Source organism: Rattus norvegicus, chromosome 2 (assembly GCF_021556685.1).
Source record: "Rattus norvegicus strain SHRSP/BbbUtx chromosome 2, alternate assembly SHRSP_T2T, whole genome shotgun sequence".
In the NCBI taxonomy this organism is placed as follows: domain Eukaryota; kingdom Metazoa; phylum Chordata; class Mammalia; order Rodentia; family Muridae; genus Rattus; species Rattus norvegicus.
Window position 1 is genome coordinate 97,643,143 of NC_141535.1, and position 14,075 is coordinate 97,657,217.

General features: G+C 38.4%; 1 long non-coding RNA gene across 2 annotated transcripts in view; it reads left to right on the forward strand.

Annotated features, from left to right (window-relative positions):
• The window catches only part of LOC147996178 (uncharacterized), a 112,286-nt gene that overhangs the window by 2,690 nt on the left and 95,521 nt on the right, over window positions 1–14,075 (forward strand). The window lies entirely within an intron of this gene.

Consider the following 14,075-nt stretch of genomic DNA (forward strand, 5'->3'; position numbering starts at 1 on the left):
AAGAGCATTTCTCTTAGTTTATTCTACTATGCACCGGGACATACTTTAATGGGGAAGTACTAGGGCCTGAGCAAATATGCAGATGTATGTAAATAAAGAGTGCCTATCTCTGTGTGCAAACATCACCCAACCCAACCTCCTTCAAAGGAGGAATTTCTCTCTGGATAGGCAGGCATTCTATTTAAAACAGTATTTTGCACTTGCATTCACATAAGAGAAAACCTAGGGAAGTGGTTAGTTTAGTCAAAGTAAACTTCTAAATGACAGTAAGTCCGGGCTGTAAGAGTGAAACTGGGGTACAGTCTAGCTTTTATGTAATATTCTCGAGTATTTTATCAGAATCACAAAAGTTCAATGTAATAGGTTTAAGAAGACTTAGGGAAGAAAACCTTTCATCTTTCTAGTCTGTTGAGTTACCTTTCTTGAAGCACATTATGATGAATTTTAAAACCCCACTACAGATCTCATTAGAGTGAAATATACTTGGTATTTTCTGGTGCAAAATTTAAGGTGGCTGATTCTCATTTGAAAATCTAATTATCTCTATCCAATATTACAGATGTGAATATGAGTGACACTTTCATTAAAAGATAATTAACTAACACTCGGAATAGACATATTTTTAAATACCCCCTACTGAATGTGGGATATATATACATATGTATATATATACATATATATATATATGAATTGCTACTCTGCATCTTGATACACTACTGCACTAGAGGTCACAAGTAGACACTATCTACATAATATTTTAAAACCAGGAATCACATAATGAAAGTAAGAGTAACCAATCAAATGCACTACGGACAGGAAACAGGAGTGCTGCCCAGCCTCCTGGACAGGTGAGGCATCAGCCACTTCGGACTGACAAGCCTTTGAAGTTTCGGATTGCCAGGATCTGCTTCAAAACCTTGTTTTAGGCCTTAGAAACCAAAGGTACCAAACATCAACAGCAAGGTTTATAGCACATCACTGCAACTCCAGAGACAGTAAACACATCTTCCTGGATCTGACACCCTTGTATTTATCAGTGTATACTCCTTACATCCTAGGACAGATGGGAATGGAATAAACACCTGTATGGATAAAATTATACCCCTCCCCCCAAGATCAGACCTCAGTCCATATCTGAAAAGCTGCTTGTCTTCAGCAACTAGCTAGCTTCACAATGAAAATCCAAAGGCTTGGAGAAGAGACTAAAACCTAGATATGATCTTTGGTAAGAGAAAAAGGCAATGCCAGCTAAGAAATCTGGAGTGGGTACACAAAGCAGTGTTTTAGAAACCAAGGCCACTAAATGGTAACAAAAAATCAAATTCTCTGTCTCAGGAGATTCCCATTTCCAACTCCTTTGGAAAGAAATCTGCTCACAGTGAAAGACTGTGTATGATTTTTTAAAGTTATTTTGTTTACGGCCACCCTACCTTCATACAGCAAGTTCCTAGAAGCCTCCCGTTGTACCTTAGTGGGGTTAAGAAATACATTGCAGGTGGGGATAAAATTGAAATTCTCTTTAACATGCAACTGAAGAGTGTGTTTTATGTAGAGTTGCTGTTTACATAAAAACACCCCAGAGAGCAAACATCCTAGATAAAACAATAATAATAACAAAACTATCTGAGGTGTCTGCATGGAGTGGGGGGGGGGGCTTTTCAAGATACTGAGGGAAATGAAGGCAGGGGAAACTTTCAGGTTGAAATCAGCAAAGATCAAGCCCTTTGCTGGAGAGGGATCAGTGTACAAGCTCGCTGATGGAAAAACCATTTCCTGCTATTGCAAACGGGCAAATACAGATGATGAAGGAAACACCTGAGAGCAATAAGTCTGTTTCAGGTTCAGGTGAAGAAAGGGTCTACTTCTGTCATGGTGGACAAGGAAACTGATCATTGCATCCACAAGTTCTTTATTTCTTTTGCTGTTTTCCCCTCCCCGAAACGTTATCAATAATATTAATGTCATTAATGTCAAAAATAGCAATTGTCAAAAAAATTATTTAAACATTTTTTTGTGGCTAGTTATCTCAACACTATTAACCCTCCTCTCTTTCTTGCAAACTATAGCTGTGTGTGTGTGTGTGTGTGTGTGTGTGTGTGTGTGTGTGTGTGTTGGGTAGAGAGGGCGGTTATTGAATTGTAAGTAAGAAAACAAAAGCAGAGCAGATTGAGAGCCTTTGCCCACTTTTGCAATCCCTTCTGTGCGGGGACTGTTGCCCTCCACAAGCTTGTGTGCTTGTGTGTATTTTGTTTTTAATCATCTCTCCCTGTTCTTCTTTCACCTCTTTCCTAAGAAGAGAGGCTGGGGGTGAGGTCGGGGGTTAATGGGCTCAGGGGAAGGGGCAGAGAGCACTAGCACAGAGTCAAGAGTCTCCTCTAGGGCTTGGCCTCAGAGCGCGCTGCCGGCGCTAGAAGAGCTGCTGGCAGAAGCCGCGGCTGGTCTGCGCGGGTTGGGCCGCCAGCAGGGGCGCGGCGACCAGGGCGAGCCCAAGCCCAGCCTGCGGGCTGCTTCGGGGCACAGGAGGAACACACTCGCCTGGGCCAAGGAGCCACGGCTCCCCAAGATTTCATTTTAGGCAGATCGCCTGATAACCCCCAGCTGATCCCCTCAGGTCTCTGCAGAGTCCTTCCTCTGCACCTTGGACACTCATTCCCAATCCCCTCTCTAGAAGTGTGTCAAGGTACTTAAATTCTTCTAACCTGCCGCCACCCTAAAGGAGCATTGCCTACTTTATTTTTCAAAGTGAAAGGAGAACAAGGCTTTCCTCCTGCAGGAAGAACTTTCGCTAGAGTTAACCCAGTGGAGCTCAGTCCTCTCCTAACACTAGCACCTTGCCAGAGTCCTTAACTGTTGGCGAATCCCAAGGCTACACCAAGTGGTTATGTGTTGAGTGTTGGAGACAAGGGACAATTAACATTGAAACAAAAGGTAACTTCTTCTAGAAGTTTTTCTTTGGAGCAGTTTATTTCACAAATCCTCGCTAAGGATACTCTGGGCTTTCCAAACCGGATAACGAGTCAGTTGCCAGCTGTCTTTTCTTCCATTTGTCTGCCCTCCCTCCACCAAGTCCCTAATAATGCCCCACCTCCCTCTCAGTGGCATCCTCCAGTTCAAGAACAACTCCAGCCCAAGGGTAAGGTTCCCAGTCTTTTGACCGGGTTTCCAGGCTCTATAGATAAGCTCTGTTTGAAACAAGGTATTACAAGATTTCAGCATTAGGAACCCTTTAGAGCGATGCAGACACTTTCAGATCCTTAGACCCCCCTCCTCCCTTCCTCTTTTTTGTTGGATCTTCTCCACCCAGGGGCTATTTAACAAAGGCAGTCTGTTAACTAACATTTTTGTTTAACTAGGCAGCTCTTTCCAACCCACTTAAAACTTGATACCAAAGGCTGTGCGTTCTCTCTCTCTCTCTCTCTCTCTCTCTCTCTCTCTCTCTCTCTCTCTCTCTCTCTGTGAAAGGAATATAAGAATTTGCATAGGTCAGGAGGAAATGGGACATTGAAAATGAACGGAAAAGTGCAGAACTTGCTCGGGAAGGTGTCACAAGCACGCATTTACAGTGAGATAATTTAAAAGGTGTGTGTGTCTGTCCAAATCTTATTATGAACAAAGTATGTTTCCTGGAGAAGTAACAAAGGGGTATGCATGTGTGTGTGTGTGTGTGTGTGTGTGTGTGTGTGTGTGTGTGTGTGTGTGTGCTCTGCCTGCCTGTGTGTGTTACTATATATATATGACTTAACTTGGAGGAGCAACACACCCTCTTTGATGTGAGAGGTAAAAGCAATGACATTCAAAAGGGAGAAAAGCGTGTTAAGCCTCTCTGTATGTCTGTAGTATTAGCAGCCATTTGAATCCCTTCCTGATTTCCTCTAGCCTGGTGCTTATCTCCTTTATAGCTTTCTTTCTTTCTTTCTTTCTTTCTTTCTTTCTTTCTTTCTTTCTTTCTAACTTTCTTTCTTCCCCTATTTATTTTAAAACAACACTCCCGCTTCAAGGTCTCTGTTCTTCTAAATCCATATACATTTTTCTCTTCCTGGAACCCACTTTAGGCTTTTATTTCAGAGGCAATCTACTTTAGCCGTTTTCTCTGGAGGCTCTGACCTTTGGGGTTGGAAAGCTCATTATGTAAACTCAGACACAGCTAAAGTTAAGAATGGGAAAGGAGGGAGGAGCTACACAGGGTGCCATTCCAAGAGAGGGAGAAGAATTAAGGGAGGGTGGGGGAGAAGTCAGAGCCCTCTGGCCTCCTAGAGGTCAGCGCTCAGATAGTACAGTGACCTCTTTTCCCTCTGGGCAACAAGCCCAGTGTTTATAAACAAAATCAGACTGGGACTGTTCCCAAACAATAGCAATTCACTAACTTCCCAAACACTTCAACATCTCTTATTGCAATTAAGGAGGACCCCTTATCACCACTACCACCCACAAACCACACAAAGCCAAGACCACAAGCCCATCCTCTTCAAACATATGGAGGTATTTCCGTCAAGGGTGTCAAATGAAAATTTTACATTTAATCTGGGGGAAAGCTCCAAGAGGTAATCCAGATGTGAAAAGATAGAGAAAAAAAAAGGAGATACATAACTGATCTGATTCTGAGCTGGCCACCAAATAAAAGCATTTTCAAACAAGACACTACATTCATCTAAACATTCACTTTAAAACAATAATACAGATTGCAGAAAATATACTGGTTGCAGAAAAGCCACCACCATCGTAGGTAACGTCCTCAAATTCGAGGCACAAAAGCCCCGTTGAATCCTATCACAAACAAACAGCCCATCTAATCCAAGTTCCCCAATATATAATTAAATCTACATTTAATTACAAAGACAATCAGCAGAAACTAAATTAATCAAATATTTTTAAACAAAATGTCATCAGGCTACACAAAATGATAGCTTCATGTTAGATTATAAGCAAAACTGCATTTTAGGCATAAACAGCAAGGTGGAAGAGGCATAGTACATTAAATTATTTTTAAACTTTTGCTTTAAAATAATTATCAATGAACGTCTAAGAGAAAGCTTAAATGGAATACCTCAGAGCAAAAAGATCATCCCCTTCTCCTCTTCTTTTATCAGTCCCCCGCTAAAGCATATGGAAAATGTTTTCAAAATGCCCAGATTTGGCACATTGTCATTGCAAGGAGAGGAGCGCAGTGATGCTGTTAGAGAAAATGGGAAATAAATTCAGGATTGGGTGCTGCCTCCTTCAATGCGGATTTATCTAACTTTAATTTAATATTCCGCAATCACTGAATGATCGGGTATAATTCACCAAGATTTTAAAGGGCTTTATTTAAATACCTTGGGCAAAAGAGAATGAAATTTAAACCATTGCTTATTTTTTGTGTCTATATTTTATTTGGTGAATTTCAACTGGGAACTTCTTACAATAAAAGGGAAAACGATGAAGCTTTTTTTCTTTTAAGAAAGACTGTTAAAGGAAAACATTAGCTTTATAAAAATCATTCTGAACGTAAAATCAAAAAGCACAAAATGGTTGTTTGTAAAACACTAAACCTTTAATCGATTTTATTGGCATTCCGATCGATTAGATAAACGGAAATCTATAGCAAACATCAAAGCATTTAGAACATTTTCTCTATCTCATTTATAAACAAAACTTTTCTTTTCAGTAGAAAAAAATGATTATCAAACGACTAACAGGAAATTCTTCAGATATCAAATTACGATAATAAAATTATTTCCACATGGAAGGGGGGTAATGACAATGATGATCGTAATTACAGTAATGAATAATTCAACAGCCCTTTGACATGTGTGGAAGAACCTCAGGCAGAAACGGCGTTTGAAGGGGGGCTACTTTAAAATAAATACTTTCCTTATTTTTAAAGGACTATTTCAGAGACAACTCAAGGGGTCTTGCTTAATAGTGCCTTGCAGGACTAGTGTTATTTTCCCCATAGATGCAGACCAGTCAATTTCTTTACCGGCGTTCTCCTTCCAAATTGAGTTACTTCTGATTAGCAAAAATTAATATGCAAATAAGAGCGAGCCCTACTGGGTTTACAAAGTTGAGGCTGGAGTTGTCGTCTACGTATTTTAAAATGTGAATTCCGGATTATATAGGAAAACACAAAGCCCCCGAACCTAGGATGAAGGAAAAACGATTTATTTGGAAATGTCAGCGCTGTTGTCCCTAAGAGCTTAGGACATTCTAGCTGCGGGCAGGGCAAGTGTTGCTGTAACCGGCATTGTGTTTGTTTGTTAAAGAAGATCAATGAAAGTGGCCGTAAAGTAGTTAGTGAGGTTTATATTGGGACGTGCGACTACGGAGACCCTTGGTAAGCGGGTCCTTACCGGAAAGTCCCCGAGTCAATGGGAGCGGGACGCCTGGCTAGGGCACCTGGCTTGAGCTCTTCTGGCCCTTCCCTCAAGCGCTGCCCCACCCACTGTCACCTTCATCTTCTGCCCACGGCGTCCAGTGTGCGGACCGTGGCTTCTGCCTCAGGTCCTCCCAGTTGAGCTAGGCTGCCTTTTCATCCTCGCCCTCAGCTGCTTGCACCTTCGCCATAGTTCGTACTCACAGCAAGTGGCTTCCTCCCACCGTACGCTAGGAGCCTAAACTTAACTTCTGTTTCCATTCTCCTGAAATCCCACTCGTGCTAGCTAATCTTTGAGTCCCTTCGGTGAATCTGGACAAGTCTCCACTGTTCCTCCCCTCCCCCACCTCTCTCCTGCCATTTATTTAGCAACTGAGGTCTTCTTACCCTCGCACTTCAAACCTCTCCTCCAGACATTCCAGAGAGTTCTCATCACACCAGAATGTGCTCTCCTCCTCTTCCTCCTCCTCCCCTTGGGTTGGGGAGTGAGAGGGGGGAATTTCAAGTTGAACTCCCAGAGGTTTTACTCTATTCTTTTAGCAGCTTTACTTTCCCTTTTCTTCTTTGCGTAACCTTCACCTAACTCCTAATTTATAACAGAAGCGGGCTTTTTCCTCTGCAGCCCGCAGTTTACAGTTTCCGTCTGGGGATTGTGCACCGAGAGCTCCTGGCTTCCCGTCTCTGCCCCTGACATCGCAGCGAGCAGGGACTGTGTCCTTGCACCTGATGGTCATCTAACTGCACTTTTTGTTCTTAGAATGAGTTCCTGTCTGAGATTTAAAGTTCTCTGAAAAGCGTCTTTTTATGTCAACTGATTGCACTGCGGGAATGAAGGTTTGGATGCAAGGGGACGGGCAACAGAACCTTTTAAAACCCCTTTCTCCCATTCTGAATCTCTCCACCCTATCCTGGTAACGTTCTGTGTAAATAAACGAATTCTGGAATATTTTCCTTCTTGACACGTGCAGTGTGCTTCTGAGTTATTCCCTAGCACTCTCCCATTCTCCCTCCTGTCTTCTGGCTCGAGAAGGTCACTGTTTCGCCAGGCTACCCTTTCTATTCTTTCCCTCACTGTGAGCCCTGAGAGCGAGAGGAGAGCAGGCTAAAGACCTCGTCCCTTTTCTTCTTCTAGCTGACGCAGCTGCCTCAGAAAAATTGCTGTGGCCACAGCCTCTTCCCGCTTTAATCCCAGATCTCCAGTCATTGGGCAGCTCCTTGGAGGCAAGAAGTCAACACCATGGCAACCCGACAAGCCTATCAAATCACTGGCTGACGTGACAGCAGCAACAGAGGCAGGCAAGAATGTGCAGAAGAGTAGAGTGGCCACTGCACTCACTAACATGGGCTTGCAGTGGACAGCCACTGCCGGCCTCCAAGTCAGAGTACATGTGTGCACATCTGTTTATTGCTCTACCATAAGACTTAGTAGTTCTGGAAGAGGGAGAGGAAAAATAAAGATGCACGTAGCTCAAAGGAGTCCCAATTCTGTAAATTATAAACTAAAGCTGTCTGCTTTCAGCTCCAGTAATCCACAAACAAAATCCTAGTAGCTTCAAAGATGTTTGGGACTTGCCCCAAAGCCCAAAGATTCTTTGCCAGGTATGTCATTTGCTTAAGCATCACTAATGAAGCATTTTTAGGTCTGGTGGTCTAAAACCTTCCAGTTAAGAAATTGTTATTATCTACCAGTGTTCTGTGAGAGTAGCTCAACACTAAGAATTGGGAATGCCCAAAACTTCACTTGAAACTTTTCTTTTTCATATATTGTGTGTTGGTCTGTAGCATGAGTTCTAGATCTAGTTTCCATAAAGGGAAAAAGCAGAGGAAACAGAAAAAAAATGCCTTCCTCAGCCATACCTGGTCTTTGTATTTCCTCCCTTTTCTTAAGGAACTGTCTGGTTAATTAACCAGACAGAAAGAAAACATTTTACTAGCACTGAAGAGCATTGTCTACTACGGGTCAGATTGGAATTATATTGTTCACTGACAATCTGTTAATTAAGATAGACTCTTTTTTTTTGAGAAATAAACAGTATATGCTTTCTTTTTGCTTTAAATTATTTTCCTGAACCCTTTGGCAACGATTTGTTTAAGAACCTATGATGTTGTCATTGGGTATCTGTCCCCCAAGGAACTTTGACTTTGCTACTGTAATCAAAGTTTTCCTGTTGAAGTTGGATAGAAGAGAGACTTCATTTAATAATAAAGCTCATGTGTCTTGTTGAGGAAACTTTACATGAATTCTAAAAGTTTGCGAAAAAGTTCACTTAAGTGGAGTGCAAACAGTATGCATGTAAACAATGCATTAAATAAGCAACTTTTAAAATTTTTATCTATCATTTAAATAAGGGCTTTGGGTGTGTGAGAATTTAAGTTTTACTTGGCATGCATAAAATCCTAGAGAACTGGAAAGGCTCCGAGGGAGAGCAGTTGCCAGATACAGAAAAGCAGGACAGAGGGCCAAGTTCTGAGTCTTAGAAAATTCAATGAGATCTTGAGCCTGATTTTCCTACTTGCTCTGTATTTTGTTCTTGATGGATAATGGTACTAAAGTGCCACAGTTAAACAATACAGTTTATTAAAGATCAAAACAGACATTGAAAGACTCCTGGAAAACAACTCATGATATGCTAAGAGACAACTTTTAGGGGTAGCAAGGTCTTCTCTGATTTGTACTGCTAAGATACAAATCACATATCTGTATCTGCTAAGATACAGATAGCGTTGCCTTGCTCTGTGCCATTGTGCGGGGCTGAGCAGTGACTATCTGCCAAAACCACAGAACTGAAATTTGGTTTAAGTGGATACCTTACCGCCAAGTTGTCATTGTCTTCAAATCTATATCGCTAAATTCCCTTATACTTGACCGCTTAAATGTGAAGTACATGAAGAAACAACATACCATATTTTTTTAAAAAAAGAAATATATTTTTTATTTTGTTTTCTTGTAAAACAAAACCTGTAAATAGAAAATGTTTTAAAAATAAGTTGAATGTTCAAAATACTTCAACATATTTTGGTTTCTGTACGAGTATGAGTTAATGTGCACAGAATATATACTAAGTATTAAGATTTCATTGTATTTTTTTAATGCTATATTGAAGTTACTGGAGAACTTTAAATACCTTAGTATTTATATTTGTACATTTGGACACATAGTCTTCAAGTGAAGGGCATGGATCACATCGTCACTAAAATGTTTATTTGCATGATCATCATTTGCAATGGCTAGAACATTTAAAAAGGTAAAATCAATCAATCACTTATTACCTCTAAGCTGAAATGCCCAGGTACTGAATAGTCCCTTTGACTTTTTGAAGTATTGACATTAAATGCTTTTTGTTACGAGCTTTTCATTTATGAATGCTAGAAATGTAAAGAACCTTGCATATACAATGCATTTATTTGTAGTCAGCCAATTTTGCTGTCTTCTTTAAAACAACATTCTTCTAGCTCATACAAAATATGGGTGCTTAGGAGTCCATCTGAATGCTAGATGGATAATTAGCTTCAAACGTATCTTCACACTCAGAGTCTCTGGTTCTCTTAGTGTGTGCAGTATGTACAGTATGCTAATGAATAACACAAGGCATTTAATGCAGTTTAAATGCTACACTAAAAAAAATAATGTAAGAACTCATTAGTCATTTTCAGCTGGATAGATAATATCTCCATAGAGTCCATTCTTGACCTTACCTAAGTAAGTACTTTAAGTTAACGTATGAGACACACCTAGAGGGGTAATACATTGTGCTTAATAGGAAGACAGTTAATAACCTTTATTCATCCTCATGCACTATCAATCATGGCTGTCACCAGTCTGCTGAATCAAAGCAAAAGTGTTCTTCACAGATGACTGATTAGAAACGCAAAATCACAAGATCCATCTTCATGGTCACTTTTATTATAGTCATTTTTAAGCTGACAGCAACCTGCTCAGTTTCAGCACACTGGGCATCACAAATAGTGTCACTCAGCGCAGCTAAGCATGAGAAGAGGTTGGTTGGATTATACTTAAAAATAATTAGGCCCTCGACCCTTTGTGGCCTAGAAAAAGAGATAGTCTTCTCCTAGCCTCTTTACCACCTCCCTTCCATAACCACTTTTAGTAGTTAGAGTCATTGGTTTATGATTATAAGGTAGTCAGTGTTTTCTTGTGAATTAGGAATTAGGGATTAGGAAGCAAATAGATCTAGTTGAGAGGTGCAAAGAACTTTCTGTCTAGAGCTTCTGAACTTGATGGCAGTACCACTTTTGTCCTCAGAGTTATATATGCATCTTTGTATAACTAAATATGTGTGAATATATATATATATCCATATATACAGTATATGTATATCTGTATGCATGTGTGTATATGCATATATATTATGGACTGCATGTAATTAGTGCATTCTGCAGTCCAGGTTGGCAGCCAATGAAAATGATAGTCTGAAGGGCTTCTTCCTATGGAAGGCACTTAATGTCATCATTTGAGCATCATAGGACTGACATTAGCAAGTCTATTACTATTCAAATCCAAGGTCTCCAAGGTGACCAAGATACAAAGTACTAGGTAGCTGTGTAAGGAACTTCTTGACATGCAATCTGGCATCATTTTATTCCTTCTTAAAAACAGAATGACACATTTGAAATACAAAATAGATAACACAGAAAAAAATTAAATTAGAGGCTTCCTAGTTGTATCTGACTCAAATGATGACTTTGTATTTGCTTAGATTTTTCATTATTATGATACAGACACCACAGTGTCAGGCTTATTTCATGATGTTTTATAAGACATTGGGAACACTTTATAATATAATATCATAATGTAGTGTTTACATAGAATTTTTATAGGAAATATTAAAGATGTAATTTTCCTGCACAAGTTGTAAATAGGTTACTTTATAATTCATAAAACTTAAATGATTTAAATTTTAGTTTAATAATTTGGATCAAAAGACCTTATAAAAATCTGTAGCATGGATATTCTTTCATCAAGTGTTGATTTTCTCTTGTTATAGACACTTGTATACAGATTGAAAGAAAGAGCAAGAGAAAGACCCAGAGAAGTATAAAAATTATTGATTTTTATACAATTTCATATTCATTTCAAAGAAGTTAATTTCTGACCTTTATACCTTTCTGAAAGGGTACTGATATTTTGTTTCATTTTCCTATCTGCATGTACACGCACAGACAATACAAGCAGTTTTATTGCTTATTCTACATTGAGAGTATAGGTATATGTGCATATATGATTCATGTGTCTTTTTAAGTGTGGCTATAGATGGATAAAGTTATTCTATGCACAAGATGACTAAGATTGACTGTTTTTAGTATTGCACTCAGCTTCTGTTCATTTTAGTTTGGTAGAAGGAGAATAACTAAATTTTTGAAATAAATCTCAACTAGTGGCCTTGTTTATTTTGAAAAAAATATATGTGTCTTTGAATTAGAAAAGATGTATTTGTTAGTTCATATCTTAAAATATGCCTACTATATAAAAAATAGCAACATATGCATGAGTAGATATGTAAGATTAACTGAAATGTTTACGTGGTTTAAGAGATATGGAATGACATAGAAGCCATGGAATAATCACATTTCTATGTTCATTTGCTCATTTAGAGTTAAGTAATAAAAACAGAAAGTCTCCTAACAAAATCCTTTGTGTGTGCTTGTGTTTGTGAAAGTGTGTGTGTGTGTGTGTGTGTGTGTGTGTGTGCATGTTTATATTTGGATATACAAACTTCTTATTTCTAAAAAAAGAAATATCATAGAAATCAGTATTACTTCATTCGAAGTTAATGAAGTTAATTTTGGTGTAATGTCTTCTTTGCGATTAATTACGCTTATTAACATTTTTCCAAAGAGAGACACTGGAAAATTTTAGACCTGTGGTAAAATTCTTAATGTAGTTAAGTGATTATCTTTTGCTGTCACCTATATTTCTATGGTCAGTGTAGACTGATATTATTACACCTTAACATGCATCATAAACATGGATACTCAGAACGTTTGTAACCATGTGAAGTTTACAATCCTATCCACCTCTAAATGGATGTAATAAATTGAGAAACAAAAATATCTTTCTCATATATTAAAGAAAATGAAGCAATGAAACATTCTGTCATTTAAAATTTATTATAAAGTATAATTTTAAAAAAGAGTTTTATGTTTTGACACAATTTGAAGTCACCACTCTAATACTTAAAATGTTGTTGCTATTATGAGGATTCTTTTGGAAAATATATTTATTTTTATCCACCTGAAGCGTTTGGATTCTTTGCTCCTGTGGTTTCTGAATTTCATGTCAATTCATTGCCATTGTTTGTGCCAACATTTTACTCCTCAGAGGTTTCCACGTTTGTGTGCACGTGTAAATAAGGGATATTATTTAATAAGAACACAACAAATGGACTGGCAGAAAGTCCTTTCAGCTCATGGGACTTACTTTTTCCTATCAGTATTAATCAGAGAATATTTTAGTGAAAAAGCTTAAGTTTCCAGCCTTTCAGCATGAGATGGAGTTTGTATGTTGCATTGTGTACGGTGTGTGGGTGTATGGATCCATGTACAGAAATGCTGCCGACTTCTTCCAAAGCGCTGCTGCACACAGATATCCGGGTTCTGATTGCCATGCCTACACGGATGCTGCCTGAATATGCAGCTAAAACATTTCTCTCTCCGCGTGTATGATTTTCCCTCGGTACCTGAATTTTTCTTTGTTGAATCTTTGTGATAAAAAAGGCTGTTATGTGAGTGTCAGCCTGCAATAAATGTGTGAGAAGATGGACAATCAGGATAGACTGGCCATCTTTTATGATGTTTTTTTCCACCTAGGATTTAGAGTTCCAGCTACCAGCCAGTGATATTTAGAGAAGAAAGAAAAGAAAGCAAAGGTCACACAAAAATCACCTTTAACATTTTATAGGTAGAAATACAAAAATAGTGAAATATTTAAAATTATTTGTCCTGTAATTTAATCTTAATTGCTTTCTTAAATTAATTTTAAAATGCCATTATTTCATATAAGTTCGTATTTAAAGCATTCAGTTTTGCTTATACAGCCCCTAAAAGTCTTCAAAATCACGTTTCTTATATTTTCTGATATTCCTATCCCAAAAGCATTCTGTTAATTCAGCCAGTAGAGTTCTAAAGTGCATTATATTAAAAATTGACTTTTTAAATCATTATGTTTCTTTCTTTTTGATTATTTCAGTTTGCAAAGAAATATGCCAACAGATTTAATGGACACACCTGCATAATTTTTTTGGTGTTTAGTGATGCTTTCAAGTAAAAAAAAAATGTAGGCTAGTACTATAGAGATAGCGATCCCTAATTTCATAGTTTAGCTTTTAGATGTAAACCTTCATTTAAGTATTACACAGGCCCTAAAGAATTTTACTGTATTTGCAGTTTATTTTGCAATATTTGCAAACACTCAGAGTAGTATTATATTGCCTAGTTATTTCATTATATTAAATTTCACATTTAGATTTTCGTTAGAATTTTCCTGCTTTCAACATTTGGATATCATCTTATTAGCTATCATAACTAGTAGTTTAAGGTGGGGGCTACTGTGAAATGTAAACACTGCTTCTTGATTTTACAGCATTGCTGTTGGGGAGAAGGAGGGGCTGGGGTTCCTTTACCCCAAACATTTCCCAGTTATGATTATAAGAAAAGATCGGATGCTGTGGCAATATTTTTCATATGTGATCTCTCTTTAGAATTA